Genomic DNA, 16,216 nt, shown 5'->3' on the forward strand with positions numbered 1-16,216 from the left:
CAGGCCTTTGGGGAATTTTCAATCTATTTCCCATATTTGAGGTGAATGCCAACTCTTGTCCTCAGGGGCTAAGGAGATTTGAATGGTTGTTGTTTACATAAGTCATTCTATGAAACATAGGACCTAGGCCCAAAGTCTCAACTGTTTCTAAAGAAACTGATTGGCAAATGCTTAACTGTAGGCATTCTGACTTGATATTCTTATCAAAACTTTCAGTAAAATTAATAAAACCTATTTCCATGGTACTTTTGCACTTAGAAAGCTCTTATGACATACATTAGGCTGTCAAATCTCTATTTTCCCTGAATAAAGGATTGCTACTGTCAAGGATTATCTACACTAATAAAGGAGAAAGATGAAAATTGACCATACCTCTGCAACGCCCACCAGCCAATCAGGAGTGCGTATGCAAATTAACCCAACAAAGATGGCAGGTTAATTTGCATACGCAGACACGGAGCAAAGACTGAAGGCTCTGGCCTGAGCGAAGACTGAAGACGACTGAAGACTGAAGACTGAAGAGGCTTGGCTTCTCCACTGTGGCCTGAGTGAAGGCCTGGGTCCCTGGTGCCGAAGGAAAACTGGTGCCTGCAGCCAGGGGAAGGAAGGCCTATTGTACGAATCTTTGTGCAATAGGCCTCTAGTATTTAAAATATTTAATCATCAGTGCAGCAAGATAGGCAGGTCAGGCAGCTGAAAAAATGCTGGGCATGTGTCCACATGTGCAGGCGATGGGAGATAAAGGGCCAGATGGTGGAAGGGCTCTCCTGTCATGCCAAGGGGTCTGAAGCTTAACCTGGCAGCAATGAAATCTTTTGAGAAGACAAGTACAGTATAGGATTAGGCTTAATCCATAGAAAGACCATCTAGGCAACCTATTGAAAATATTTTTAAAAGTCAAATAATGGAAGTGACTGTTATTATCCTGGTCAGAAATGAAGAAGGCCTTTGTCCAGACAATGAAGATGGAGTCCCATAGAATTATACAAGACTTATTTGAGAGGTATTAAGGAGGTAGAGTTAACAGCTATAATAATAAAAGCTTAATATGCTAATTAGACCAGATAGCCGAATGACCTTCTGGACGTCATTCTGGACATCCTTCCGGATGAAGCCGAGGCAGAGGCCGAGGCAGAGGAAGTTAGGGGCGATTGGGCAGGGAGGCAAGCAGTTAGAGGCGATCAGGCAGGCATAGGGGTCAGGGGTGATGAGGCAGGCAGACGAATGATTAGGGATGATGAGGCAGGAAGGAGAATGGTTAGGGGTTATCAGGCAGGCAGGCGAGTGGTTAGGGGCAATCAGGCAGGCAGGCAGAGGGATTAGGGACGATCAGGTAAGCAGGTAGGTGAGTGGTTAGGAGCCAGCAGTCCTGGATTGCAAGAGGGATGTCCGACTGCCACTTTAGGCTCTATCCTGCGTGATTGGGCCTAAACAAGCAGTTGGACATCCCTCAAGGGGTCCTGGATTGCGAGAGAGTGCAGGCCGGGAGGGGGACCTTCCCCCTCTCCCGTGCAAGACTTTTGTGCACCGGGTCTCTAGTGTTTTGATATTGCTATTGGCTAAGTGGGGTAAGAGTAAAGGAAGGGCCACAGTTAGCTCCCAGGTTTCTGTTTTGGAAATAGAATGGATGATAGTGTAATTCACGAGGCTATGGAATGGGGATGAGACACCAGATTTGATAGGGAATAGGAGTTCAATTGTAAACATACTAAATATAAAGGTGTATGAATATAGAACCACATAGTATTGTCTACCCAGAGAATTCTTAATGCAGATCTGTTCATAGGAGAGAGACAGATTGGAGATTTAGATTCTATGGTTTCAGAAGAAAGTAAGTGGTTGAAACCGTGGGAATAATTTGGATAATAAAAGAACAGGAAAGAAGGCCAGGTAAAGTTCCTCTTTTTAAGTAAATGTTACTTAAAAAGAAATATTTCATAAATTTTGTTTTAATTTTTTAATCTCTTGAATGTTAGTTATTTTTCTCAAAAGCCCATTGACATTCTAAGAGTAATTTCTTGATTTGCTCTTTGTGGAAAAGCTTGATGAACTTTCTTGGAATGATTTACTAGTTATTTAACTCTATAATGATGTGTTGCTATTAAAAGTATAATTGAAATATATTAGGTAAATGTAAGCTTTCAATTAATTATTCAATCCAAGCAGTTTAGAAATCCTGCTCTGTGCTTTATTTTATTTTATTTTATTTATTAAAAATACTAGAGGGCTGGTGCATGAAATTCATGCACGGCGGGGGAGGGCGGGAGGGTGCTCAGCCCAGCCTGCACCATCTCCAATCCGGGACCCCTCGGAGGATGTCCGACTGATGGCAGTTGGACATCCCTCTCACAGTCCTGGACTGCTGGCTCCTAATTGCTCACCTGCTTGCCTGCCTGGTCGCCCTTAACTGCTCCCCCTGCTGTCCTGATCACCCCTCACTGCCTCTGCATGCCTGCCTGATCACCCCTAACTTCAGTCTCTCAGCAGGACTGCCACTTTTCACCATTCCCTTCTTGAAACCCTTTCATATACATGTTTGCAAATTCAAGGTTTAGCTCTGGAGAAGGTTGCTTAAGAACCTGGTAATGGGTGTTCACGCTCTTGTTTGAGTTGTGCCTCCATTGTACCTTGTTACAACATTGACACATTACTCATCTGATGTGGAAAAAAAAAGGAAGGAGGAGGAGAAGGAGAATGAGGAGAAGGAGGAGGAGAAGAAAGAAGAAAGAATAAGAAGAGGAAATGATAACAATGGGTGACTTTGGATAGAGAGGCGGGAGGCAGTGGGAGTTAATTTTCACTGTAAAGTCTCTTACATCTTTTGCATTTTGACCATCTATATTTTTCACTTATCAAGAAAGTAATGCAGTTTTGTAAAAAGAGCAAAGGCCATGGAGATGTAGTTTTCTGAAACAGCATAGTTTAATTACTATACAACATGTACTTTAGTCATTATATAGTAGAAATGGAATATAATACAATTTGAAGATTCATTTGATGTTGTTCTTACCATGTTTTAAATGATTTTGCAGTTGTAATGGGTGTAATGATTTAGGTCTTCTCATTATAAGTGAATTTTTTTGTTTAGAGGGCCTTATTCTTCTCTCAGTATTAGACCTTGTCTCACAAAACAAGAAGTCCTAAGACAGCTAGTCCAAGATTGATTTGGTTGCTCGACAATGGTATCATTGAGACACCCAAGCTCTTTCTATGTTTCTGTTAATGTGTTTGTTGCCTCACAGACATAGCTGGCTGCTCCATCTCTAGGCCTTGTCTGCAGGAAGAGAGAACAAATGGAGGCACCGCTGACAGTTTAGAATGCTCCTGATGGAGACATGTCTAATTGCCTACTTTCTAACTGAAAAGTGCTTCCATGTCCTCAGTTATTTCTATGCTGTGAATTGTATGATCTGTTGCACTTAATTTTTTCCTAGAAGCACCCTTCTTGAGTAATTTATTGTCCTAAACCAATCTGAATCAGTGGCCCAGCTATGCCTGCCCAGTTATCTTCTTAGGATTTAGGATTATGTTTCTGAATTGGATCCCAGCTTCCTTTAAAAAGATCTCTGTTGAAGACATTTTTTTTTCTTTTGTAAGAATTTACTTTTGTCTTTTAAAAAATTATCAATTTATCTTGATTCAAAATTAGTATAAGATACTTTAGAGAAAGGAAACATAGTACTAAACATTAGCTGAAGTCTGATTCCCTCCCTCCCTGTAGATTTTGAAGATACGTCTATGGAAGCCTTTGCTGGTTCGTGTTACCTGGGAGTGAGGCATGTCCACTGACTTTTTCTTCATTAGAAAATGTGTTACTTATTTTACTTAATTAGCTAATAGCAAAATGGAACATCAATAAATAATTAATGATTTTGCAATAACTATTCACAACAGTATCTTTAGATGCAATTTCCATATGAAAATCGTGTCTTAATTTTCCAGCTTATGATGGTCACATTCGGATTTCCACATTAAAAGTCAGAAAAAAAGCTAAAGGATATTCATTTCCTAAAGTAATAAGGAGACACATTTGAAGAAAAGCTATTCTGTGCTCAGCTCCCATATGCCTCATGTAAGGTAATTGTTTCAGTGGAGACTTTTGTTATAAATGAAAGATATGGGCTTTCTCTAGACCAGTGACTATAAATATGAAAAATAAAGATATGTATTGGCCCACATTTGGAAGAAAATGAAAAAGAAATTTGAAAGTGTAGAAATGTAGTTTATATTATTCATATACTACCAGCTTCCACTCTTTAAAACAAAGCTGTAGGTAATAATGGAGTGAATGAAAGGAATATATGTCCAGATATATTCTGTTTTAGCTTGATTAGATTAAGCCTACCACCTGGGAAATTAGCACAGTCCCCTAAGTTTTGACATTGTCCTCCCAGCAGGCATCACTGCAGTCACTATTAAATTATCTCTTTAGCTTACCACAAACTCAGTTTGCCATTCATCATGACCTTCTCCAAAGTTGCTATGACAACAGCAAGGTCCTTGTAACAATTGGCTAGTTAAGGCTAAGCCTATTAATAGTATAAAGCACTTGTAGAAATATCATTATTTATTGGATTGGGAGAGCTTCTAGCTGTTTACATAATTTTACTGAAAGTTATTGAAATGTAGATTGCTTACAGGGTTGAATTATTTGAACCAAGGATATATATACCCTATAAATATAGCATAGAGAAACATTAGTATTCAAATTACTGATTATTACTCAGAATCCTGTACTTTTATGGCACAGGTTATGGTATATTTTCACTGTGGTGAAGAAAGGAGAAAAGGGGAAAAAAAAACACTAATGCTAATAGTCTAAACTTCTCAAAGAAGATAATCAGGTCTTCCATAGAGATAGCAATGCTATCTAAAGCTTCCTGTCACAACTCATTCTATAATATAAATTATGAGCCTCTCTCTTTCCATATCTATGTGTCCATCTCTTAGTTTGAGTTGAATGTAGGGTAATTCCTGGAACCACTATCACTGAATCACCAACACATTTACTCAGGTAATATTTGAAAAGTATTCCTGAAAAAGAAGATACAATGGTAATTGAGTTGTCATTCTATCCTCTGGGAGCTCCTGGTTTGGTTCTTTATTTTCCCCAGTTTGTAAAAGAAACCAGAGAAAAATAGGGTAGAGATAGAAGGATTTGTGGCAAAGACCAAGACTCTTTCTTGTAACTTCTCTGTTCAAGATTCTGATTCTAAGTGAAAATTTTCCAGTTTCTGAATGTTTAAACCATTCATCTCTAGGATATGGCCCTACAATTGTTCCTTGTAATGTTAAAAACCACTTGGTATATAGAATTGATGCTAAGTATACTTGTGTGAATGTGTGCTGAGTTCCATGGGAAAGAGAAGGGGGAAAAAGACACCTTCATAATGGTGTTCTTGTTTACAAATAAATGACACAAGCTACTTCTACCATATGTAATTAAGTGCATTTTACTATAATGATCATTTAAATTGGTGTCTTTAAGAAGTGCAGCCTTTGACAAAGTCTCCAGAGTAAAATCCTTTATAGATTATTTCTCACTTAAGGATTGTAGATGGTGCCTTTAGCATGTTGGTTTTTTTCCCCCTTTCAAAGAACCTAAGAACAGTCACTTAATTTTCCTCCCTTCAAAAATTGACAATACTTAATACAAACAGTTCAAAATTGTGGAGCTTAAGTTGGAAGTGTCATAAGTGTCTTATGATCAGACCTATGCAGTGATTATTATATTATTAAGAACTAGTGACCCGGTGCATGAAATTCGTGCACATTAAAAGAATTAATTAGATGAAATAATTTAATACTGCTATTTGCCCTTTCTCTATAATAGAAGTGTCAGAGATGAAAAGAAAATTAGTAAAATGTATATGAAAATCTTCCTCCTGTCAGAGTCTGGGGCGCGCCATGGGAACCAGAGTCAAGTCCCCCCCCACCCACATGCACCTCAAAATTGTGTAAAACCCAGACCTGGTCGGCCCCACCCCCATTGGGCTACATCCAGACCTGGCCAGCCCCACCCCTGTCAAGCCCCGCCGGATGAGGGGGCTCGGCCTCAGGTCACCTGGCCTAGCGCTGGGGCAGGGGGCATGTCTTTAGGTCCCTGTCAAGCCCTGCTAGGTGGGGGCTGTGGCCTCAGGTCCCTTGTCAAGCCCCATGGGTGGGGGGCACGGCCTGAGGTCCCCCGTTAACCACCACCAGGCGGGGTGTGTGGTCTCAGGTCCCACGGCCCAGCGCAGGGGTGGGAGGCACAGCCTGAGGTCCTCCAGCCAGGCGCTGGGGAGGGGAGTACAGCCTGAGGTCCCCCGTCAAGCCCTGCTGGGTGGGGGGTGCAGCCTGAGGTCCCCTGGCCTGGTGTTGGGGTCGGGGGTGTGGCCTGAGGTCCCCTGTCAAGCCCAACCAGGTGGGGGGCGCAGCCTCAGGTCCCATGCCCCAGCCCAGCACCATACAGCCTCAGGTCCCTGCTGGTTGCTTGTTAAGGCTCATTATGGGAACTCAGCCTCCACTGTGGGTGCAGCCATCTTGTTATGGCATGATGGTCAATTTGCATATTCCCCTATACTATCTAATAATAGACAAATATGCAAATTGACCATACCTCCAACACACCCACAAGCCACACCCACCGTCCAATCAGAACAAGTATGCAAATTAATCCAAACCAAGATGGCTACAGCCACAGAGAGCAAGGTTTCCTAGGTAACAGAGGAAGCCAAGCTTTCCGCCTGCCCTTGCCAGGCCTAAGCCTCCACTCAAGCTACAAAGTTTCAATTATAGAAGGTAAACAAATTCAAACAAACGGTGGCAGAATGGAGCTTGAGAGAGCAGGCCAGGGTTGCCGCCGGCAACAGGGGAAGCAAAGCTTTCTGCACACCCTGGCCGGACTCACACCCTTAAGGCTACAAAGTTTCAATTATAACCCCAACACAAATGGCTGCGGGCCTCGGAGGGAGCCCCAGGCTTGGCTCTGCTCCACGCTACAAAGTTTCAATTGTAGAAGGAAAATAAATTCCAGATACCAGGGCCTCCGCTTGGGTTGCCAGGGGGCGTGGCTGGCCTGCAAACCACCACAGGCCCCTCGCTCAGGCTGCCCCACACCCCAAGGGAACTCCCACCTGATCCGGGACGCCCTTCAGGGCAAACCAGCTGGCCCCCACCCCTGTACCAGGCCTCTATCCTATCTAATAAAAGAGTACTATTCAGATTGATCATCACTGCAACACACAATATAGCTGCCCCCATGTGGTCAAAGAACCTGCCCCCATGTGGACACAAGATGGCCACCACAAGATGGCCAGCAGGAGAGGGCAGTTGGGAGGCACCCGACCTGCAAGGGAGGACAGTTGAGAGGGACCAAGCCTGCAAGGGAGGGCAGTTGGAGGTGATCAACCCTGCAGGAGAGGGCAGTTAGGGGTGACCAGGCCGGCAGAGGAGGGAAGTTGGGGGCAAACAGGCTGGCAGCAGAGTGGTTAGGGGGTGATCAGGCTGGCAGGCAGAAGCAGTTAGGGGCAATCAGGAAGGGAGGCAGGCAAGCAGTTGGGAGCCAGCAGTTCTGGATTGTGAGAGGGATGTCCGACTGCCCGTTTAGGGATCCGACTGCCCACTGGGATCGGGCCTAAATGGGCAGTCGGACATCCCTCGAGGGGTCCCATATTGGAGAGGGTACAGGCTGGGCTGTGGGACAATCCCCCTCTGTGCACGAATTTCATGCACCGGGCCTCTAGTTAGATAGGATAATTACGATTTACAACTGAATAGAGATGTGACCAAGTCTTTATGGGAAACCTTTGGGTCATCCCCTCACCCCTGTGACCACACTGAATCAGGAAATGGCACTTTGTCACAACCTGCAAAGCAAATCCAACTCCACAAAGCATTAGCAAGGAATGTGGGTTTTATCGAAAATGTTTTGGATAAATAGATGAGAAAGAGGTGCAATATTGTATTATACTTAACAATGCCTGGTCAAAATCCCATCTAACATTTCCAGACTCCTGTAGCAATTCCTCTTTAGCCCAAATCCACCTTAACCACAGGTCTGCCTATGGCCTCCTAGCCTCTCTTCTTTGTTGCTTACAGCCATTTGTTTATTCCAGATGTGCTCTTGTGCCATCTCTCTTTAGGTTGTCCTCTCCTGCATTTTTCTATTTATCACCCAGTTCAGCAAGCCAGGCATTCTATCCAGGGGCAACTCACGTTAGAAGAAAACAGGGGATTGCACATCCAAATAAAAATATACAGGCATTTTGTTGTATTCTGAAAGATTACAACTATTCTCTTTCCTTGACATATTATCTAGAGAAATGTGAGCAGAAATGAAAATTACACAAAGATGACATCAATTGGAGTTATTTCTAGTCCCATTTCCTGCAATCCATGATAAATTTCAAATAGTCTCTTCTATGGCAAAAATATTTCAAACCAATTTTCTTCATTTGACTGGCAAGACAGCATGATCTACTTCACTTCTGTGTACTGCTAATACAGAAAGCCACCACGCTTTAGTTTTCAAACCAATAAATACAAAATGAGCCATTAATTTGAAGGTAACTGGTTCCAAGAGCCAGGGCACAGCTGTGGCAGTCCTGCACGCACTCTTTATTAGTAAGCACTGAAATCCAGCTCAAATGGGTTTTAGCAAAAATGAAAGATTTATTCGAATGGTATTGGGATAGCTCATACTGTTGATGGTGAAGCCCCTGGAACCTGGCGGCACTGGGAAGACTCAGGACTTGATCACTGGAGTTGACCTCCAGAATTCTCACATTTTGTCCTGTATTCATCCCATTTCATGGATGGGGCTATGACACCTGTGTCCCAAGAAGGAGAGGAGGTTCTATTTTGCTAATTCCACTTAGGAAAAGGCCAGAGATGGCTTCTGATTTGTCCACCTTGTTAGCAACCACACCTGAGCCAGCCACTGCAGTAAAAAAATACTTAGCCCAGGCACCTGCTCTCTTATGTAAGGAGAGAAGCAGAGCCCTGTTACAATCTAAGTCGTAGAGGCAAGTGCATTGGCTAGACAAGACCATCATTAGCAGAGCAGTCATTCTTATATTTGGAATAATTATTCTTAAGTTTATTAATGCCTTGAATAACATTGTTTAAATTTTAAAATATGATGCAAGTCTAATATTGTTCTGGGAAATGTGGAGTTTAATTTTTTTACCACAGTACACATAGTTCTTTTACTTTACAACCCACACTGGGAAAGATTTGTATACATTTATATAATGCATATTGCAATGATCATTGTCAAATCACACTATTCTTATTGGCCTTCTTGGCTCCATCTGTCTTTTCTTGCAGAGAATCTTGTTCATATGAAAAGGGATCATTTCTCAAGGCTCTAATTATGTACAAAAGGAAATACAGCTGTGAATTCATCATTGTTTTTGAATCCCCCAAGTATTGCTTTGAAAGTGCACACTTACACAGTGTTAGCTGCCACACAGACAAAATAATCGTCAGCAATCCTGAATTCTGTTATGATTGCCACTGGCAAAGATCAGTTTGTAGGTGACTGAGAGATATGCATATGTAGATAAATTTAGATTCATCTGAGAGTGATGATGACAGTTCTGGAATCCTATACTTACACCATTTGCCAGAAGCCAGTGGGTATCTTGGATTTGGCCTCTTTGCTCACAAAGAGGGATTTTACAAGGAATTCAAAGGACAAGAAAAATAATGCTGCCCTCGCTGGTTTGGCTCAGTGGATGAGCGTCGGCCTGCAGACTGAAAGGTCCCAGGTTCAATTCCAGTCAAAGACACTTGCCCGGGTTGCGGGCTCGATCCCCAGTAAGGGGGCGTGCAGGAGGCAGTCAATCAATGATTCTCATCATTAATGTTTCTATCCCTCTCCCTCTCCCTTCCCTTCTCTGAAATCAATAAAAATACATTTTAAAAAATAAAAACAATGCTAAAAAATTAAACAAAGTAAGAAATCTTATCTAGAAATAGTATATTTTATTTTTCCTTAAAAAGAAGTAAATAAATAAATATATTAAAATTTCCCACAACTGAAATTCATTTAAATGGGAAAGAATTAAGAGAATTTTTCACTGCTCTAAGCAAACATCATAAAAAAAACCATCTTTATGTTTAAAAAAATCACAATGTTGCTTTAAATAATAGTCACAATAATTAGAACAGTGAATTAAAGGCAAAGGGCAGACAGATCAATTTTATTTAACAACTTCTATATGCTATGTAGTCTGCTAGGTACTTATCTCAACCTCATATGTATCTGAGAGGTATATTATCATTCCCCTTTCAAGGATATGGGAATGAAGGCTTCAGAAATTAAGTGATTAATCAAAGGAACACACTTATTAAGAGCCAATATTCAAACCTTATTTGCAAGTTAAATATACATTTATTGAACCAATGTTTATTGAATATCAATAAGGGACCAGGTAGTAATAGTATAAGAGCTAGAAATACAACAGGAAAAACAACAAAAGAATGGAGCCCCGACCCTTGTAGAGCTTAAATGAGGAAGTCAGTTCTGATGTTTGTACACATCACCCCGTATGCCTGGCCCTCCATCAAATCAGCCCCTGGAATTTCACTGGATCAGTTCCAATCCAGGAAAGCCCAGGCCCACACCTTATCCTGCACCATTGATTACTGGAACCCTTGCATTTTACTTTAGTGTTTGATTTGATCTCTGCCCTGTGCCCCAATAAGAAATGAGAGTGAAAACTGTCGGCCATCTATTTGGTCAGCCTAAATCATGTTCCTGCTTAATGTCTATTTCCTGATTCTGGTCTTCTGTTCGTTTACCATTTCAGTATGGTGAACGCTGAGATCTGATTTCAGCTGTGCCTTGAATACATAATTCCTCTTTGGTTTCATGGGCTAAACCTAAGAGGCGTTTAGCCTATTTTGAGAAGAGGCTGACCTTTCCTAAGGCAAACTGTGAGAAGAGGCCCTTTCAATCCTCGTTTATTTTTTTTTTTCCTTCTCAAGTTTAATGAAATCATACGGATGTGACCAAAAACTTGGGAAGGAATTATGGATGTGGATGAAATCTGAGATTGTTGACATATCCTGCTTTGGGGTGGAGGGAAAGTTCCCCAGACCATGGAGTGGGTTTAAGGGCATCCCAGGCAGAGGAGCCAAGTGAGCAGAACCAGACTGAACATTGAGGCTGGGGGACAAGGTGAATTTAAGGAACCAGATTTTGAGAGATTAAATTACTTGACAAGTTACTTGCAAAAACCCAGCTTTTGATTCAAAGTTCAGTGTTTTGCCCTAGCCGGTTTGGCTCAGTTGGATAGAATGCTGGCCTGTGGACTGAAGGGTCCTGGGTTTGATTCCTGCCAAGGGCACATGCCCGGGTTTTGGGCACAATCCCAGTAGGGGGCATGCAGAAGGCAGCTGGTCAGTGATTCTCTGTCATCATTGATATTTCCATCTCTCTCTCCCTCTCTCTGAAATCAATAAAAATATATTAAAACAAATAAAGGTTCAGTGTTTTATTTCTGATAAATCATTCCTTTTATGTTTTTAATATTTTGATTGTACTTCACTTATTCAATAGTGTCATACTTTGATGGGTAAATTGTGCTTTTACTTGGCATCAATTATATGTTGCTTTTGAAACAATTCAATATTACACCAGCTTTGATGATAACTAATCTCTCCATTCCTTTGGGTGATTCTGCCAACAGGGGACTCTATACCCACTGAACAGCAATTTCCCATTCCTCCCCTAGCCCTGCAACCATCATCCTACTTTCTGCTTCTGTAAGTTCTACTGTTCTACTATTTTCAATATTTTGTGTAATTTGATTCATGCAGTATTTGTCCTTTGTGACTGGCTTACTACAGTTAGCATAATGTCCTCAAAGTTCACCTGTGTGGTAGCTTAGGACACAATTTCTTTTTTATGGCTAAAAAAAATTTCATTGTATGTATACACCACATTTTGTTTATCTACTTTCTACTGGCAGACATTTAGGTTTCCACCTCTTGGCTATTGTAAATAATGCTGTAATTAACATGGGGAGGGGCAAATATCTTTTCATGAACCTGATTTCAATTCTTTTGCATAAATACCATGAAATGGAATTGCTGGATCATATGGTGGTTATATTTTTAATTTTTTTAAACTTCAATACTGTTTTACATAGCAGACCTACCATTTTACATTTCCACCAGCGGTGAACATGGGTCCCAATTTCTTCATATCCTTGCCAACAATAATTTCCTTCCTTCCTTCTTTTTTTCCTCCTTTTCTTTCTTCTTCTTTTTTTTTTTATAATGAGTATCTTAACAGGTGTGAGGTGATACCTCATTGTGGTTTTAATTATTTGCATTTCTATAATAATTAGTGATCTTGAGCATCTTTTCATATACCTGTTGGCCATTTGTATGTCTTCTTTGGAGAGACGTTATTCAAATCATTTGCCTATTTTTAATTCAGGTTATTATTATTATTGCTGTTGAGTTGTATGGGTTTCTTATATATTTTTAAAATACAATTTTATTGATTTCAGAGAAGAAGGCAGATGGAGAGAAACATCAATTATGAGAGAGAATCATTGATTGGCTGCCTCCTGCACATCCCTCACTGGGGATTGAGTCCACAATTGGACATGTGCCTTGACCGGAAATCAAACTGTGACTTACTGGTTCATAGGTCAATGCTCACAACTGAGCTACGCTGGCTGGGCATTTTCTTATATTTTGGATATTAACCCCTTAGATGGTTTGCAATAATTTGATCTGTCCTATAGATTGCCTTTTCATTCTGTTGTTTCCTTAACTGTGAAAAAGCTTTTAATTTGAAATAGTCCCACTTGTCTCCTTTTGCTTTTGTTACCTGTGCTTTTTGTCAAAACCAAGAAATTATTGCCAAGATCAGTAATATACAGCTGTTCCCCTATGTTTTCTTTTAGGAGTCTAATAGTTTCAGGACTTATGTTTAAGCCTTTGAGTATACTTTTGTGTATAGTGTAAGATAAGGGTCCAAGTGCATTCTTTTGCCTGTGGATATTTAGTTTTCCCACAGGCATTTTGCCTGTGGATATTTAGTTTTCTCTTATTGAAGAGACTATCTTTTCCCCATTGTATGGCTGTACTAGCTGTAGCCAGGTGTTCTCCACTCTTATTTGTTCTCAGTGGCCCCAGGCACCCAAACTATGTTAGTTTCACCAGTGATCTAAATGAGCCAAGCTAGAAATCAGTCTCTTGTGAAGCTCTTTGAAAAGCCAAAATGTTGGATGCAAGCTTCACTCTATATATGTCCCACCCAGAGAAGTTATGAATGGGGGTGTACTCTCTTCATACTCCCCCCTCCAGAGAAGTTATGAGTAGAGGCATTCTTTCCTGATGCTGAGCTGTGAGCTGTGCTGGCGTGTGAAGGGCCTGAAATTGCTCTTCTTACCCATTTCAATGTGGATATTCTTGGCTCTGTGCTAGTGTGGGGTGCTGCAACTTCTTAACTGAATTCTAGAAATCTCATAAAGATATTTTCGCTGGTATATGTTTGTTAAATAATTGTTTCTATAGGGGAACAAGGGCTGAGACTTCCTATACCACCATCTCACTGATGTCTGTTTTATTTTTTTTCTTGTTACTGCAAATGGGATTAGATTTTTTTTTTCATTTTTTTTATTTTTTACTGATTAAGGTATTACATGTGTACATATCTTCCCATTGCCCTCCCCACCAACTTCCATACATGCCCTCACCCCCCAGTGTCTTTCGTCCATTGGTTATGCTTATATGCATGCATACAAGTCCTTCGGTTGATCTCTTATCTCCCCCACCCCTCCCCAAACTTCCCGCTGTAATTTGACAGTCTGTTTGATGCTTTACTGCCTCTGTATCTATCTTTTTGTTCATCAGTTTATAATGTTCTTTATTATCCATAAATGAGTGAGATCATGTGGTATTTTTCTTTCATTGACTGGCTTATTTCACTTAGCATAATGCTCTCCAGTTTTTAATGTTTAAATTACCTGGGAATTTCTATTACAACAAGAGATAAATATAGCCATTTCCTTATGACCAATAGAGTTTCTCCATAGAGCCATTCAATGAAGGGATTCTAAAATAATGTGTTAAATGGTCATTACGTTACTATTAGGTAATGGCAAGTCACTTAAAGATATTTTCTAACAGACTATTTAAAACTTAAATAAATAAAACTTTTCAGGTGGAAGAAACTATTTAATGTTCATAAAAGACCCCACCATATATGTTAAGAAGTATTTCTTACCAATTATGTTAATTAAGTACAGGACTCTGCAAGCAGGCTACCTGAATTTAAATCCTAGCTCTGACCCTTGTTAGCGTTTTGGCATTGGACAAGTAACTTAACCTGTTTCTTAGTTTTTTTCACTTGAAAATGATGATAGTAAAATTACTTATCTTACATGGTTTTGGGGTATATTAAATAAATTGATATGTATAAAAACTTTGAATAATGCATAGCATATAGTAAATGCTATGAGTGAGTTATAATTATTATCAGAATTTTATTAGATTTTAATTCTTTAAAAATACCTTTAGCTTTTTGTTTTGAGAAAAGTATGTCCAGAGTAACACATGCTTTTGTTATATTAAAACCTTTTTCTAATTTGTGAAAATATTTAAATAAATTTATGTGAATAAGTGAAGCATAATAAATGATACTCAAGATAATGAAGCAATTTAAAAAGATGAAAACCTTAATCATTTGGAGATAGAAAATAATCATTGACATCTGAAAAAATTTAATGTATTTAATGAACCAGCAATAAAGACCACAGACGGGAAAGCAATCACTGATTTAGAAGTATGGGCAAAGATTGCTAAATTTCTGTACCTGAGTCTGTAACCAGCAGAGACTGAAAGAATTCATTTGTCATTAAAATTCCTAAAATGTTTGATATTAACGTTTCCCCCATTTTGGTCTCTCAAATATTCCTGGTGCTGACTTACATGAGTGCTTCCTTTGGAGTTAAGAAATGTAGCAGACACTCCTGATTTCCTGTGTAGCTATCACCTCTGTACTCAGCCATCTTCCTTCTTAATGGAACTCTGTTGCATTTCAGGCATCAGGCAGCCATGTAAGGAATTGGGCTCCTTTTCACTTGAAGGAGTGAATCTGGATTAATGGAATATTTTTACGGTCAAAACACCATAGTATAATTTTTTTTATTCATGAGTCTTTTTTTTTTCTTTTCAGTACAGAAAGTAAATTTATTCAATAGCAGTGAACTCTATCAAAGATTTTCCACATCTATTGAAATATTCCAATATATAAATTCCAAATCTTCGCACTATTCAAGCTATTATTGTGTAATTTGTTTAGTTTTTCTTTGTTTTTAGGAAGACATTTTAAACTCTTATTGCAAGCTTTGGTTCTAAGAACTGAAAATCATTCAAAACTTCAGAAGCTAAGAGATTTTGGTGCTCTCATCAATGAATAATTTCATTAAAGATTTACAACTCATTGGAAATGCAATCAAAATTTAGAGGTTTACCATTATAAGACAGTTATATTGATTTTTTTCAAATGCTTAAAATCTACCTGATTGATGGCAGATAAAGATACAGTGAGCATTGCTATACTGAAGTATGGTTTTCAGTATTAACTTTGTCTAAAAATATTGTAGTTCTGTTACTTTGTTTAAATAAAAATATTTACAAGTTTGACAATTACAGCTTCTACTTCAATTGTTAGAATGTCACAGCCTATTTTCATGATGCATTAATTGTGCACTATAGTAATTACCTTAAGTGTTTGACTGCTGAGCAGGACTTAAACAGTTTATACTCACACAACACTTTATTAATGGCTAGGGATATAATGCATCAAGGGCAGGAGAGAATCTGCCTTGAAAGGTTCTGAAGCAATCTCAAGTTCAGGTTTCTTTGTCCTCACACTCCTGGATCACACAGGATGCTCTTTGTCTCCAGTTCTTGAATGGTCACCAGCATGTTTATGGAACTTTGAAAACCAGGAAGCCTGAAATCTGCTTGTGTTGTAGGTCTTTCATAGTGAGTTGGTTAAGTAGGTACATTTCTATTGTGAAATCATTTGTTCCTGTGAAAACCTCTGGGCCTCCACAAAACCAGAGGCACATCATAATCCAATAAAGTGCTAAATCTGCAACATACAAATGATTCCTTATTTTGGGTACCTATTTAAAAAGACAGCTAAACCATCTTATAATTCCCACAAGTTTCCTCATGTTTTTACATCAGATAACATTTC

At 39.7% G+C, this 16,216-nt stretch overlaps 1 pseudogene; it reads left to right on the plus strand.

Moving 5' to 3' along the window:
- The first annotated feature begins 2,563 nt into the window (after positions 1-2,563).
- On the plus strand, positions 2,564-2,661 carry LOC114231323 (small nucleolar RNA U13; annotated as a pseudogene).
- The last annotated feature ends 13,555 nt before the right edge of the window (positions 2,662-16,216 follow it).

Source organism: Eptesicus fuscus, chromosome 7 (assembly GCF_027574615.1).
Source record: "Eptesicus fuscus isolate TK198812 chromosome 7, DD_ASM_mEF_20220401, whole genome shotgun sequence".
NCBI lineage: Eukaryota > Metazoa > Chordata > Mammalia > Chiroptera > Vespertilionidae > Eptesicus > Eptesicus fuscus.